This window comes from Aethalodelphis obliquidens, unplaced genomic scaffold, assembly GCF_003676395.1.
Source record: "Aethalodelphis obliquidens isolate GAN/ISIS:26980383/991018 unplaced genomic scaffold, ASM367639v1 scaffold1, whole genome shotgun sequence".
In the NCBI taxonomy this organism is placed as follows: Eukaryota; Metazoa; Chordata; class Mammalia; order Artiodactyla; family Delphinidae; genus Aethalodelphis; species Aethalodelphis obliquidens.
In genome coordinates, this window is record NW_020837945.1 from 15,482,941 (window position 1) to 15,499,325 (window position 16,385).

At 37.4% G+C, this 16,385-nt stretch overlaps 1 protein-coding gene across 6 annotated transcripts in view; it reads right to left on the minus strand.

Moving 5' to 3' along the window:
- BACH1 (BTB domain and CNC homolog 1) overlaps positions 1 to 16,385 on the minus strand; it is an 80,778-nt gene that overhangs the window by 59,357 nt on the left and 5,036 nt on the right. For 2 of the 6 annotated variants that reach the window (XM_027101556.1, XM_027101537.1), the window contains exon 2: positions 6,389 to 6,505. The exons of the other annotated variants lie outside the window; for them this stretch is intronic. The gene's annotated coding sequence lies outside the window, so the exon portion shown is untranslated. The remainder of the gene's footprint in view (positions 1 to 6,388; positions 6,506 to 16,385) is intronic. 6 annotated transcript variants of the gene reach the window in all.

The window sequence follows — 16,385 nt, forward strand, 5'->3', positions numbered from 1 at the left end:
TTCCGACTCTTGTTGTTTCCTGGGCGAGTCGAAACTCCTAGGAGACCACGAAGGTCTAACAGCCAAAAAACACATGAAAGGATGCTCAACATCACTAATCATTAGAGAAATCCAAAGCAAAATTACAGTGAGGTATCACCTCACACAAGTCAGAATGGCCATCAGCAAAAAATCTGCAAACAATAAATGCTGGAGAGGGTGGGGAGGAAAGGGAACCCTCTTGAGCTGTTGGTGGGAATGTAAATTGATACAGCCACTATGGAGAACAGTATGGAGGTTCCATAAAAAATTAAAAATAGAACTACCATACGACCCAGCAATCCCACTACTGGGCATATATCCTGAGAAAACCATAATTCAAAGAGTCATGTACTACATTGTTCTTTGCAGCTCTATTTACAATAACCAGGACGTGGAAGCACCCTAAGTGTCCATCAACAGTTGAATGGATAAAGAAGTTGTAGCACATATATACAATGGAGTATTAGTCAGCCATAAAAAGAAACGAAATTGAGTTATTTGTAATGAGGTGGATGGACCTAAAGTCTGTCATACAGAGTGAAGTAAGTCAGAAAGAGAAAAACAAATATCGTATGCTAACACATATATATGGAATCTAACAACAACAACAAAAGGTTCTGAAGAACCTAGGGGCAGGACAGGAATAAAGATGCAGACGTGGAGAATGGACTTGAGGACACAGGGAGGGGGAAGGGTAAGCTGGGATGAAGTGAGAGAGTGGCATGGACTTATATACACTACCAAATGTAAAATAGATAGCTAGTGGGAAGCAGCTGCATAGCACAGGGAGATCAGCTCCATGCTTTGTGACCACCTAGAGTGGTGGGACAGGGAGGGTGGGAAGGAGACGCAAGAGGGAGGTGATATGGGGATATATGTATACGTATAGCTGATTCACTTTGTTATACAGCAGAAACTAACACAACGTTGTAAATCAATTATACTCCAATAAAGATGTTAAAAAAAGAAAAAAAAATCCACATCTATGCAATGAAGCTGTAGAAATTAGGAGATGTTGAATTCCATCCAGTAAAGGGAAATATCATTTTATACTAATAATTTGAGAAATTTTTCCTAAGTAAAAGGAGGCTTTAGAATTAATGTTAAACTTAGAGTTCTAAAAGCATCAATTTAAATTGATGAGAACATTAAAAAAAATTGCCTCCTGAGTAAATAAGATTTCCAGAAGAAACTCTATTGGGATTTTTTTTTATAGCCCTTAGGATAAACAAGGAAAGGAAACCTAGGGCACATGTCTAATTAACTACATGTGCCCCTTTGGTTTCCAAAAATAAGCTCTAACATAATTTGATGCTTTATCCTTAGCAATGAGAAGTCAAGCATAGAACCATTTGCAAGTGCCACATGATGTGTCATAGAAAGGAACCAAAAATAATCATAGACATTTTTATCATTTTTAATAGACAAAAATCCATATTTCTGTTACCAGATCCAGAGAGATCAAGCTTTGCCTTTCGTACTTCTCTACTTGGTGCCTGAAATCCCTTGGAGATTAATTTTGGGGGATAAAGGTTTTGCATATTCAGAAGTTCTCTGTTAAAATAAAAATTATTTCAAAGGCAAGTACATTAAGCCACCTTCAAGGACAGTCACAATTACTCTAGTGAGGATAAGCTTATAAAAATAGTCATAATGAATGAGGTTCAAATGCATATTTATAGGAAAGTGGAAGTAAGTAGAAGAAAGTTGGAAGCTATACTTGGGAGCCTTGCCACGTAAAGAAGTATGATGGGGCCAGGAAGGGTAGTAGAGGGCATTGAATGCTAAATAGTAGGATACGGACAGAGACTTTTTCAGAATTATTGCAAAGAGCTGGCACAGCTTTTGGAAACAAGTGTTACCTATTCAGTAAAATTTTTATTAAAAGTCCATCTTTAAGTATGATGCTGAAAATAACATCCTAAGAAGTTATAAATTCATCATGCTCAGTAGAAAAATAAAGGACAACAAATGTCATACAAGTATAAAAATAGGAAAGATTCAGCTCTATCAGTCAATATACTAGTGTGTGTATTTAATACTAGATAATTTACAAAGCATTTTCATGGATTTTGTTTCATTTAATACACCATCCTCTAAGGTAGATAATACAGTAATTATGCCTTTTTTTTTTTTTTTTTTTTTTTGCGGTACACGGGCCTCTCACTGTTGTGACCTCTCCCGTTGCGGAGCACAGGCTCCAGACGTGCAGGCTCAGCGGCCGTGGCTCACAGACCCAGCCGCTCCTCGAATTATGCCATTTTTGAAAGGAGGAAGCTGAGTTTTCAGGCCAAAAGCTAGCAAAGAATGCCCTGCAGCTCTTTGGGCTCCTTTACTAAGAACCCTTCTCCTCTACCTGAAAGAGTTTCCCTGAGGATCCCCTAAATTAGTACAAGTAGATAAATTTGAATCCATGGATTTCAATATTGTCCTCTTACATTGATTTATATGCATGTTTAAAAGCTTTACATTGTACAATGTGCAGCTATAGCCTTTATTTTTTAAGTACGATTTGTGATCATTTCTGTAAAAATTGTCTATCAACTCTATTATAGAATGATTTGTAGGAGATCTGTAAATCAATTTTACCTATCATAGTCAAAAATGGCAAAATCTTGGCCTCTGTGGAGTCCTGCTGGAAGGGTGTATGGAGTAAGCCAGGGAAGGCCTAGAACAGAAGCTGGGAGGAAGCTAAATTGGGCTTCCCGCTACCTACCAAGCTGCTCTTCCTTGCTAATGACCAAGTTCAGGCACTAATTATTTATTAGTCTTGAGTTCTTATTAGTCCAACTCAGATTGACAGAGAGTCATTGATGAGAAAGTGGATGGAACACAAATCAATGTAGGCTGCTTTTGGAGGGAATCCTGTCCTCATAGGAAGGCATTTCAGCATAGAGGTTACAAGCGTGGACTCTAGAGCCAGACTGTCTGAATCCCAGCTCTACTCCTTAACCATTTGTCCTTGTTTCTTCAACCGTAAAGAAGGTAATGCTCTTAGGATAGTTGTAAATACTAGATGAATTAATGTACAGAGAGCATTTAGAACAACACATAGCACAAACTGCATAAGTATTAACTTTATTATTCTGGAAGCCAAGAATATTTAGACATATAGACAATTTGCTGCTTCTGAGAAAATAATAGATAGCTTGGTGAAGTAGGAAGATGATGACACAGAGGATTTTGTACTTGTGCAGTTATATGATGGGAACACTAATTTATTAGTGTGCAACTATCCAAGAGCTTTTTACCCTAGCTTAAATTTAAATCTCGGTTATTAACTAGCTAGATTCTAGTGGTCAGGGTAGGGAATGTATGTGTACTTTGAGAGCAGCCTCTTCTAAGGTAAAAACAAAACCACAGGAACAACTTCTCCAGGAGTGGGTTGGGGGTATAGTGGACAATGTTGGTGACCCACCCAGGCCCTTTGGACCCCTTTACCATCATTGTGCATCTCTCCAGCTTCCATGTGCTTTTGCTCTCAACGGCCAGCACCTTCAGCCCTTCTTTAGAAGACTCCCCTTAGTCTACTGAAGCTACTTCCCCGAACTCCATCACACATGCAGATCCAGAAATGCCTCAAATTGACCTCCCCTGGGTCGTAGTTAGCTGATGGGCACAGGAGTAGGAAAGCCCAGCTCCCTTGCCTCAGTTGGTACAACTCCACGGTCCAACTTGATCTCCACATTTCCTCAAGGAATCAGGCTGACCCCACTTTCTGCAGGGTTTTTGCCTGAGATGCCACCCTTGTCTTCCTCCCCTTCCCTATTCTTCTTCCTTCACTTCCTTTGAGAATTTCCCTGGGAGGAAATAATAAATAAATTGCTTACACACGAATCCTTGTCCCAAGGTCTGCTTCTGGGAAACCTGACCTAAGACCTAAGTGAAGATGCTTTTTGTCTTATTTTATAAATAAATGCTTGATAATTGGGGCAAGCTCCGAGTTTAACTCTTGCCTTACCACTTAGCTGTGCTAACTTCTATGTGCCTGCTTCCCATCTGTGAATGTTTTCAGCTTAAGTAGTGTTTCAGTTCTTCTTAACACAACCAGAACTAATTTAGATTTTGAGTTGCCTAGGTAGAGGAACACACCAACAGTTGCTGAATGCTGGGCACAGAGCTAGAGTACATTGATACATTACTGAATTTAACCTTCATGACAACCAAAACAGTGGAAGTATGCCCATCCCTGTTTTCATGATGAGGAATTTGAGGGTCAGAGAAGTAATTTATTTGTCCAGTATTACACTGAATGAGTATTTAAGTTCAAGGAAGTGTATATAGAATGTAGAGTTATAAAAAGGAATCACAAAAAATGTAAAATTCTATTATGCATAACTTTGTTGCATTAAGGATATCTGCATGGAAATTCTCAAAAGTAGACTGCAATCAAAAGTGACTTCCTGGGCTTCCCTGGTGGCGCAGTGGTTGAGAGTCCGCCTGCCGATGCAGGGGACACGGGTTCGTGTCCCGGTCCGGGAAGATCCCACATGCCGCGGAGCGGCTAGGTCCGTAAGCCATGGCCGTTGAGCCTGCGCGTCCGGAGCCTGTGCTACGCAACGGGAGAGGCCACAACAGAGAGAGGCCCGTGTACCGCAAAAAATTAAAAAATTAAAAATTTTTTTAAAAAAGTGACTTCCCTCTCAAGGGTCTCTCTCCTACTCTCACCTCCTCACCACCTGACATAACTACACACACAGTAAACAATGACAGTGTGTTGAATGAATGAGTACATGAGTGAATCAGCAAAGATCAAGGAGGTCACATATTCTATAGCTTTTATTGAACTATAGAATTCAACAGACAGCCTTCTTGCTGCTGCAGTAAAAAAGTTCATTTATTAATTTTAAATATATACCTGTATTTGGCGGCTATCAAAGAAAGGCATAATTGGGAAATTCAATCTCAGTGTTTGAATTTTTTAAGGTAATTTTTCCCCGATGGGGATTTTTTATTTTGTCAGTTATGTGTTTGGTGTATTTTTTAGAAGACAAACCTCTTTCCTAGAGTTTACAGCAAATGGCTAGCTTTAAGTGGAAATCAATTATATTAACATATGTGCATATGTATTAAATATGTAAAAATAGTAAGGATGGAGAGATATCAGTGCCTGTGTTTTCATAAACCCTTTCAACTCTTCAAAACAGTGGAAAAGAAACATGCTGAGAAATAAAACTCTTCAATCACAATTTTTTTGGAAAAGTTGAGAAAGCGCAGAGGTTTAGGAAGCAGACCCCACTGAACATTCTGCTAAAGGATCGCAATTCGAACATTCTGAGAGAAAACGGAGCAAATGGAGAAGGGTCTACTAAGTATAACGTGAAAGAAGGAAAATCAGAGAAGGCTGTGTTTGGGGGAGGGGGCTCTCAGTGTTAAAATATGGTGGGAAATTAAATGAATGAAGTCAAAGGAACCACTGCAGGAATGGAGAGAGACTTCTAAGGAGAACAGTGGTGATCAGCTCCTTGAGATTGGGGCCAGAAAAAACTCTCTGCAAGTTATGATTAGCATAATTACCAGGGTAAACCAAACAAGAACTCAAGTGTGTTGGTACAAGCCCTCCAAAAAGCAGGCTCCAAGATGAGATTAAACATGCAAGTATTTGATGGGGAGGAATGCCTATGTGAAAGGAAGTGAGGAGGGAGCCAGAAAAGACTGGCAGAGTCATAACACTCCAAAAGTGTGACCTTAAGCAAAGGAGAGTGGGGGATAAGTTTGCATGGAAGGGTCCTAGGAATGGGGTGCAGCCTAATGAGGGTTCAAGCAAAGGCATCAGGATGTCCTTGGGCCTAAACTGACACTGGTAGGAGTCCAGTGGCTCCATGAATAGGTATGCCTTAATATTCCCCACGTACTCCATCACTGGCTTTGAACAAATGTACTTTTGCATTCCAAAGCTTAGCAGGTGGGACCTCTGGTCCATTACAATTATGTCCAAGTTCAAGGTCTAGGAGGTACACTCTCATGGCCACTTTATTGAGTTTCTAAAATGTCTGTGAATATTATAAAGTAAGATCCCTTTTATTTTCAGAGTTTCACAGAAAAGTAATGCAACTAGTCACCTTTTATTGAGCACTTGTGTGTACCAGTCACTGTGCTAAATGCCTTATATTTTTTTTCTCTTATAGTCCTCAGACCAGTCCTATGAGGTTAAAGGACTTGCGCAATAATACAAAATCAGTAAGGGGTAATGCCAGGATTCAACTCAGGCATTTTCACTCTTGATACTGATCACCATTTTGTAACCTACAATAATAATACCAACTTTGGTATTAGGTAGTGTTGTCATGAGAATTAAGTGAAATAATTCATGTTAAAGCCCTCAACATGGTGCCTAGCCAGGTATTAAGAGCTCAAGGAACATTACTGTTATTGCGTAGTTGAGCCAGGACTCAGATCCATCTCTGACTGATGCCAGTTTCTGTACTCTTGGCCACTCCATCAGTGTAAATTCAGTATTTCAATCAGATAGTATCAGAAGCACCTGGAAAGGCATTAAAAAGAAAAAGGAGGGCTAGAACTAAACCTTCTTTCAATAAATAGTATCAGTCACACAGATAGAATTCAGTGATAGGAGATACTAGAAATGCAAGGTATGCTTCCTTTGGTTCCCCAGGGAAGAAAGGCACATAGGTGTGGCCTGTTTACTGCTTATTCATAAATAGAAATATGTAAGATTTATGAGACTGCCATTGGGAAAAGGATGAGACAAGTAACCCTCCACATTCTTTTTTTTTTTTTTTTTTGCGGTAAGTGGGCTTCTCACTGTTGTGGCCTCTCCCGTTGCGGAGCACAGGCTCCGGACGCGCAGGCTCAGCGGCCATGGCTCATGGGCCTAGCCACTCCGTGGCATGTGGGATCTTCCCGGACCAGGGCACGAACCCTTGTCCCCTGCATCTGCAGGCGGACACTTAACCATTGCGCCACCAGGGAAGCCCTCTCCACGTTCTTTTAAAAGAAAGCAGAAAGGAAAAAAGTGTTTGCAAAAGAAGGCATCTGAATTTCTGCTATGACCAAGATGAGTAATAGGGACAAGATTTACCCTCCTACCAGAAACAACCAAGAAATACAAAAACAATATGAAACAATGGTTTTTAGACATTGGATTCTGATGACATAGGACAGTGCTCCCTGAGAAAGGAGAAACACATAAGATGAGTCCTATGAGTGCCCCAGACTACTACCTAGATAGAGTGAACCCAGGTGGAGCCTCATGGTCAACTTAGTTGAGGAGATGGAGCTGGACGTATATAGGCTGGAGAAACCAAGGCAGCTGGAATTCATTCTTCAGCAGAATGCTGAAGAAAGGGAGCTACACAGAGGGAGAACTCTAGCAATCTATATATAATCCCCCTCAAGTCCTCAGTTTAGTAATGGTCAGTGCATGCCTGTGAGGAAAATGCTGGAGGATGGGGGAAAGCCACCTAAAAGGACCAAAGGAGCAAATACTGGAGCTCACACAGGGCTGAGAATAGTTCAGGCTTCTACAAGCCCAAGTAGAAAATCTCATAATTCATGGGGCCTTGAATAGAGCACTCAGGAAGTTATTGCCTCAATAGTGGGGCGAAACTAGTCATAAGCTAAAGACTGCTCTTGTCTCACTTAACAAAGCTTAAAAGCAAGACTTGAAAAGATCAGACTGTTTTCATAACTTCATCTTAATAAAAATCAAGAATATTTATGAGAATAAAAAAATATCCAGGACTCTAACATGGTAAAATTCACAAAGAACAGCATCCAATCAAATATTACCAGGAATACAAAGAAGCAGGAAAATATGAATATCCATCATAAAAGAAAAACCAATTAATAGAAACAGATCAAGAAATAATAATTCAAAAAGAGGGCTTCCCTGGTGGTGCAGTGGTTGAGAGTCCGCCTGCCGATGCAGGGGACACGGGTTCGTGCCCCGGTGAGGGAAGATCCCACATGCTGCGGAGCGGCTGGGCCCGTGAGCCATGGTCACTGAGCCTGCATGTCCAGAGCCTGTGCTCTGCAACGGGAGAGGCCACAACAGTGAGAGGCCCGCATACCACAGAAAAAAACCCAAAAGAGTCATGTACCAAAATGTTCATTGCAGCTCTATTTACAATAGCTAGGACATGGAAGTAACCTAAGTGTCCATCAACAGATGAATGGATACAGAAGATATGGCACATATATACAATGGAATATTACTCAGCCATAAAAAGAAACGAAATTGAGTTATTGTAGTGAGGTGGATGGACCTAGAGTCTGTCATACAGAGTGAAGTAAGTCAGAAAGAGAAAAACAAATACCGTATGCTAACACATATATATGGAATCTAAGAAAAAAAAAGGTCATGAAGAACCTAGGGGTTAGACGGGAATAAAGACACAGACCTACTAGAGCATGGACTTGAGGATATGGGGAGGGGGAAGGGTAAGCTGTGACAAAGTGAGAGAGTGACATGGACATATATACACTACCAAACGTAAAATAGCTAGCTAGTGGGAAGCAGCCACATAGCACAGGGAGATCAGCTAGGTGGTTTGTGACCACCTAGAGGGGTGGGATAGGGAGGGTGGGAGGAGGGAGACGCAAGAGGAAAGAGATATGGGAGCATATGTATATGTATAACTGATTCACTTTGTTATAAGCAGAAACTAACACACCATTGTAAAGCAATTATACTCCAATAAAGATGTTAATAAAAAAGAAATAATAGATATACAAATGATGGAATTAGTAGACAAGGACATTAAAACTGTTATTGTAAATATATTCCATATGTTCAAGAAGGTAGAGGAAAGATTAAACATTTTAAGTAGAGTTATTGGATATATTGAAAAGACCCAAATCCCACTATTAGAAAAAAAATAGTGTTTTAAATGAATACTCCATCAATTAGATGGGATTAACAGCAGATTAGACACTGTAGAGGAAAGGATTAGTTAATTTAAAGACATGGCAATAGAAACTGTCCAAAATAAAATAGAATAAACAATTGAACAAAGAAAGAAAGAAAGAAAGAAAGGGAGGAAAGAAAAGAAAAGAAGACAAAAGAGCATCAGGTAACTGTGTGACAACCACAGCAGCATAACGTACATGTTATTGGAGTTCCCAAAGGAAGGGAGGAGACAGAAAAAAAAAAATTTTAAGATATAATGGCTGAAAACTTTTCCAAATTTGATGAAAACCATAGACATATATACCCAAGAAACTCAACAAACCTCAAACACAGAAAAAGGCATTTTACCACACAATGCAAACAAATTTAGAATGGACTGGTTGTGCTACCATAAAAGTTGCCAAGATAAGGAAATAACACCCAAAATCATATTAAAAACAAACAATTAAGAGTTCTTATATAGGAAGTCAGGTGAAGTGGGAAACCTCCATCCAATCAATTCAAAAACAGATGAGGTTATATATAAGGAAGGAGCAATTAGAAGAGTCAAAAGAGATACATTTACACACCATGCCATAGTGTGTAATAAAGTCAAGATGAAATCCACAAAAAGGGGTAACCTAAATACCTCATATAATAATGATGGAGAGACTTCCCTGGTGGCCCAGTGGTTAAGAATCTGCCTGCCAATGCAGGGGACACGGGTTCAATCACTGGTCCAGGAAGATCCCACATGCCGCAGAGCAGCTAAGCCAGTGTGCCACAACTACTGAGCCTGCGCTCTAGAGCCCACGAGCCACAACTATTGAGCCCATGCTCTGCAACTACTGAAGCCCACATGCCTAGAGCCCGTGTTCTGCAACAAGAAAAGCCACTGCAACGAGAAGCCCACGCACTGCAACAAAAAGTAGCCCCTGCTTACCACAACTAGAGGAAACCTGCACACAGGAATAAAGACCAAACACAGCCAAAAATAAATAAAATTTTAAAAAATAATAATGATGGAAAAACTACCTCATATGATAATGATAATAGGACAATATCTCTATCCCTAACCTATTTCTAACCTTTAGATCTTTATTTTCAATTACCCCTGGGCATATTCATGGTCCCAAAATTTCTTAACTCAGTACTTCCACCTTATTATCTTACTACACACATATCCCTCCTCAATTCGAACTTCTTGTCGTTTATATGTCAACTTCCATTAATAGTATCAACTGCCTTCTGCCAGTCTACCTTTTTCTCTTCTATGATTCCTCTGGCTTCCTCAAAACCAGTCACCAAATCCCGTGGATTTTTCCTCTGTAATATCCTTAATATCTGGTACTTTTCTCCCCTTCTCTCTATTCCCACTGCTTCAGGCCTTCATCATTTCTTTTATTTTAATAAACCTTTTATTGAAGTAAAGCATACATACAGAAAAATGAACAAATCATAAGTGTACAACTTAAATTTTTTAATTCACATGTATGTGAATACATGTATTTAACCACAACCTAGATCGATATATCAAATTTCCCATTACCCCAGATGAATCCCTGGTGTCGCCTCCCAATAATTACCTGTGTCCCTAAAAGATAGCCACTATTCTGAAACTAACACCATAAAGTTTGCCTGTTTTTGTAAACTTCATGTAAGTGAAACTGTATGGTATACAGTCTTGTGTCTGGCTTCTTTAGCTCTACATTATTTTTGCAGAATTTGTCCCTGTTATTAGGAGTAGCCATAATATGCATATTTCATTGTTGTGTATGAATATACTACAATGTATGTATTCATTTTACTATTGGTGGGCATGTGGGTTGTTTCTATTTTGGGGCTATTATGAATAAAGTTACCATGAACATATAAATGTTTCTGGTGAATGAATATACATGTATGTATTGGGTATAAAACTAGGAGTAGAATTGCTAGGTCAAAGGGTATGCAGATGTTCAGCATTAGTAGATACTGCCTAACAATTTTCCAAAATGGTTGTTTAAAATACATTCCTACTAGTGATGTATGAGAGTTCCAATTGTTTCACATCCATCAAAACAATTGGCATTGTTCATTTTTAAGTTTCACCCATTCTGGTAGTCATGTAATGATATTTCACTGTGGTTTTAACTTACATTTCTAAGATATTAATCCCATTTCATAAATATAATCACCATTTCAAAATCCTATTATAATATAATCACTATTTCAAAATCCTATTACATAAAGTCTTACTTTAGTCTTTTGCCATTTTCTATTGGATTGTCTGTATTTTTCTTAATGAGTCCCAAGAAGATATTTTTCAAGTATACATTCTGGACATATGTATGTCCTTTGTCAGCTTTTTTCTCATCCTGTGTCTTGACTTTCAATCTCTTAATTGCATTTGGTTTTGTTTAATCAACTTTAAGGAGATAAAATTTATGCACCATTAGCTGCACGATTTTAAGTGTGCAGTTCTGTGACTTTTGACAATGTAGACATATGTGTAATGCCAATCACAGAGTACAACAGAGTACAACATTTCCAGCATCTCAGAAAAGTCCCTCATGCCCCTTTGCCTTCTCCCCCTTCTCCTCCTCCAGGCAATGCTGATCTGATTTCTATTAACATAGTTTAGTTTTGCCTGATCTTAAGGCTTATGTAAAGGAATCAGAAAGTAGATTCAACCATGTTATTTATTGCATGTGTGAGTAGTTCATTCACTTTATTGCTGAGTATACATTTGTATGGCTGAAACACAATTTGTTTATCCATTCGCCTGTTGAAAGACATTTGGGTTGTTTCAGCTTTGGACTGTTGTAGATAAAGCTACTATAAATATTCTTGTACATGTTTTTTATAGATATATATTTTTAGCTCCCTTATTTCCCTAGAAATGGAATTGCTGGGGGTCGTATAGGTGTATGTATAACTTTATAAGAAATTGCCAAACTGTTTTTCAAATTTTGTAACATTTTACACTTCCATCAGCAATGTGTAAGCATTCCACACATGCTCTCCAATACTTGATACTGTCAATCTTTTAAACATTGAGGTATATTTCTATTTCAGTGACAACTAATAATAATCTTTTCACCTTTTCAAGTGTCTATTTGCCATCCCCATATTTTCTTTTGGGTAGTATCTATTCAAGTTTTTGCCCATTGTCTATTGATTATTTGTACTTTTATTACTGATGTCTAAGAGTTCTTTTATGTGTTCTGGATACAAGAGGCATATACACATATAGTGTAAGTGAGAGTGAGAGAGAAAGACAGACAGAACATTTGATCCCAGTCTTTTCTGTGGCTTGCCTTTTAATTTTTCTGTTGGTATATTATTCTGAAGTCCCCCCTATCAAGTTTGCTTTTTATGATTAGTGTTTTTTGAGTCCCATCCTAGAAATCTATGCCAATAGTAAAATCTTGAAGCTATTCTCCTATGTCTCTTCTGGAAGTTTTATCATTTTAGCTTTTACATTGAGGTCTATTTTCCATCTTAAATAGATTTTTGCAGGTGGCATGAGGTAGATATCAAGGTTAATTTTCTTCCTCATATAGGCATCTAAATTTTCCACACCATTTATTGAAATTATTTCCCCCATTGATTTGACTTGGCATTTTGTCAAAAATTGATTACCATGTAACTGTGGAACAATTTCTGGGCTATTCTTTCCTTTCGCTCTTTTTTTTCTATCCTTACACAGATATTATACTATCTCAATTATGGTAATTTTAAAGTGTGTTTTAAAATCAGGCACGTAAATTATCCAATGTTTTTCTTGTTTTTTCAGAATTTTTTGGCTATTCTTCGTCCTTTGCAGTCCATAAAAATTTTAGAAACTAAAAAAATTCTTAAAGCATTCTGAGATTTTATTCTGAATAGTGTTGTCTATAGATCATTTCTGGGGATAATTTATATCTTAATCTTGAATCTTCTAATACTTGAACATGATATATTTCGTATATATTTCACTATTTCTCTGCAATGTTTCTGTCATTTACAATATACTGGAGGTAATAGCCAGTTCCATAAGGCAAGAAAAATAAATAAAAGGAATAAAAAATGGATAGCAGTAAAATGTTATATTAACAGTTGATACACTTTTTATGTAGAAAACTGTAAGAAAAATATTTTAGCTTACCAGAAACTTAATTAAAATCTAATGCTTATGAAGTACTGCATAAGAAAATTATCAGTTTTAAAATTATATTAAATTCAACAAGCATTTAAAAACATTTTTATCTGTATATATTTCTAAAACATGTATACGTTTGTTTTCACCTTTATTAAAAAAAGGTAGCAAGCTGTAGATAATCTCTTGGTACTTGGTATTTTCCACTTGATATTGAATTTGTAACATTTATCCTGTGGTAAGTGTTACAGTATTTTATTAGTTAAGAATGCTGTATAATATTCTACTGTGTGGTTATACAATAGTTCTTTAATCCACTCTCCTGTTGTTTAGCATTGGAGTTTTTTCCAGGTTTTTGCTATTGTGAACAATACTGCTATGAACATTCTTACAGGGTGTTCTTACCTTGCCCATCATACATTGGTAAGAGTTTCTCTTGGATATATTCCTAAGGGTAGAATTGCCAGGTCACCTGATATATGAATATTCAGCATTAAGAGATAATGCCAGTCTATTTTCCAAAGTGATAAGTTCTATTTATATGCCCACTAGTAACACATAAAACATTCAACATCTATTCAAGACTTTTCCTTTCTTTTTTTAATTAAAAGCTACTATAACCTTAGTACTATCCTTAAATACAAATGAGAAATATAACCCTGTCCTGGAGAAGAACACAATCTAAATGAGAAGAAAAATTGTATCTAAAACAATTAGAAAGCAATTCCAAAATATTATATAAATGTCATGACAGCTCCTTATAGGGCGATAGTAAACCTCAGACTTTTTTGTGAATGTACCCCTGATGCTACAAGAACTGGAACTTGCAGTTAGTCCCCCTTACACCTCCTTCCCAACTCTCCTTATCAAAGCTGGGGACTTGGTACAAACTTCAAAATTCATTTGAAGTTTAATATTTCATTGTAATTTTTTGTCATTACTCTAAAATATAATCATTTTATTACAATATAAAGTAATATTTTTATCGCTGATCTTTGAGTACAATTGATAGCCCAAAATTATGTGACACATTTATCTTGTGTTAATCTGCTCTTACTAGCATATTCATAAGTATATATATATATATATATATCTCAGTTTAAGAAACACAGTTATAAGTGGTGGGTATGTCTTGGATTTTCTTGCATGATCTCAATATCCATTTTTGGATTTCACATTGGAAATGTTTTCAAACTGTTTCAAAAGACTTTTTTGCATACCACATGTTTCTTTTGAAAAATAAATACTTTCTTAATGTTGAAATGTCGTATTTACTTTGAAGGGACAGATTAAGTGTGTTTATTTGTCAAAAATCTGTGCTATACAGCATTATTCTAACTACCATTTATCTTTACAGGAAAAGTCAGTGAAACTATATTGCTTGAATTATGCGTGCCATCTTTTAATACATCTTTTAATTACTTTGGCAAAAATTAAGTCAGGAACTTCTGTGTTATTAATCTGTATATTACATATGAATAAAGCTGAGTTTATATTTTTCAGTTTTAGGCAAATTAAATGAATAAAGCTGGAATCTCTAATATTTTCTTAATTTACCTCTATTTTGGAGCCCAGTGCTCTGGTGAATAATGAAAGTAATGCTTATTGTTCTACTTTCTTTTCTTCTCTTTGTCTCAAACAGGCTACACCACAATATTGAGAAAGGGAAGAAGGGGATAGCAATTTCTATATTTTTTCAAAGATATCTGTTCTATTCATTTGATACTATTAAATTAACATTTGATACTATGTGATATTGTTGAATTTTAACTATCTTTTGGAGTTTTCACTGAAAGTAGAAAAATAAAGTACAATATTGTAGTCACAATTCTGTGATTGTTGTGTTGAAATGCATTTTTAGTTTTTTTCTTAATTGGTCTTTATTGACCTAGAGTGACCAACTGTTCCAGTTTTCCAGGGACTGAGAGGGTTCCTGGCATTTGGGACAGTCAGTGCTAAACCAGGGAAAATCCTGGGTAAACTGGGATAAGAGGGTTCCCCTTCACTGATGCCCATTCAACTGACTTTCAAATGACATGAGTACATTGTACTTCTTTTCGCCCAGTGGCTTTTGTGTTTTTCTATATGAAAGCTTGGAGGAAACTGAGCAGCGCAAAGAAGAGGAATGTTGGGTAGTTTTCAGTTTTCTAAATGATTTTGATAAGAAACATGTCACAAACCTTTCCTGAAATAATACTTCCGTATTCTGAGTAGTCATTTCTTAAAACCCTGAGGTAATTGGTATGATTCTGAATGTTACTTGTTATAGGGAATTTCCTCAGGAAAAAAAGGTTGTATAAGCATAAATAAAATTGGATTTTTTTTAAAGTGATCTGGAAAATTATGAATCTTCCCTTCAAAATGCAAACATAGTCATCTAATTAAATGTTTAAATGGTGCTTCAAACTGGCATACTAATTTAGAGCACATTTATATTGGAGTCATATTTTTATACACTGCATATTTTTGCAGCGAATTGAAGCTCTTTATATAATTAATGTTATATTTTTATTCATTTAATTGGAGTTGAAGCATTAAATTGCCTATTTTAAAGGGGAATATAGAAATTTTACTTACAACTTTTCTTTTATGATGTTTTTAGTCAGAGCTATGAATCGTTTCATGTTGAATCAGCAATATAACCCCCAATTATATCATTAGTCCTATGACAAAATACAGTTTTTAAATGATGACATTTCTGAGAATACATTGCAAATAGAGTAGGAATGTTTTTTTTGTTTTTTTGGTTTTTTTTGCGGTATGCGGGCCTCTCACTGTTGTGGCCTCTCCCGTTGTGGAGCACAGGCTCCAGACGCGCAGGCTCAGCGGCCATGGCTCACGGGCCCAGCCGCTCCGCGGCATGTGGGATCTTCCCGGACCGGGGCACGAACCCATGTCCCCTGCATCGGCAGGCGGACTCTCAACCACTACGCCACCAGGGAGGCCCCAAGTAGGAATGTTTTTATATTATAATATGATATTTCAAAATGCAAAGTCTATATTATTCACTTATATACACATAACCAGAGTGTGTGTGTGTGTGTGTGTGTGTGTGTGTGTGTGTGAATGGGAGGGGTGGGGGGAAAATGAATCCTGACCACTAAGCAACAGAAACCTGCTCTCTGTTTCTCAGTGCTCTCAAGCTTAACTGTGCACACGAGTCACCTGGGGAGCTTGTAGAAGTACAGATTCTGATTCTGGGGTAGGTCTGGGTGGTTGCCAAGATTCTGTCTTTGCAACCAGCTCTCAAGTGACACTGATGCTCCCAGCTGCTGACACCCTTTAAGCAGCGAGGTCTAGTAAGTCTCTATGAGGTAGAATGTACCCTCCCCCCAGTCACTCTTACAGCTTTACCCTGCGGTACATTCTTTTTTTTTTTTTTTTTTTTTTTTT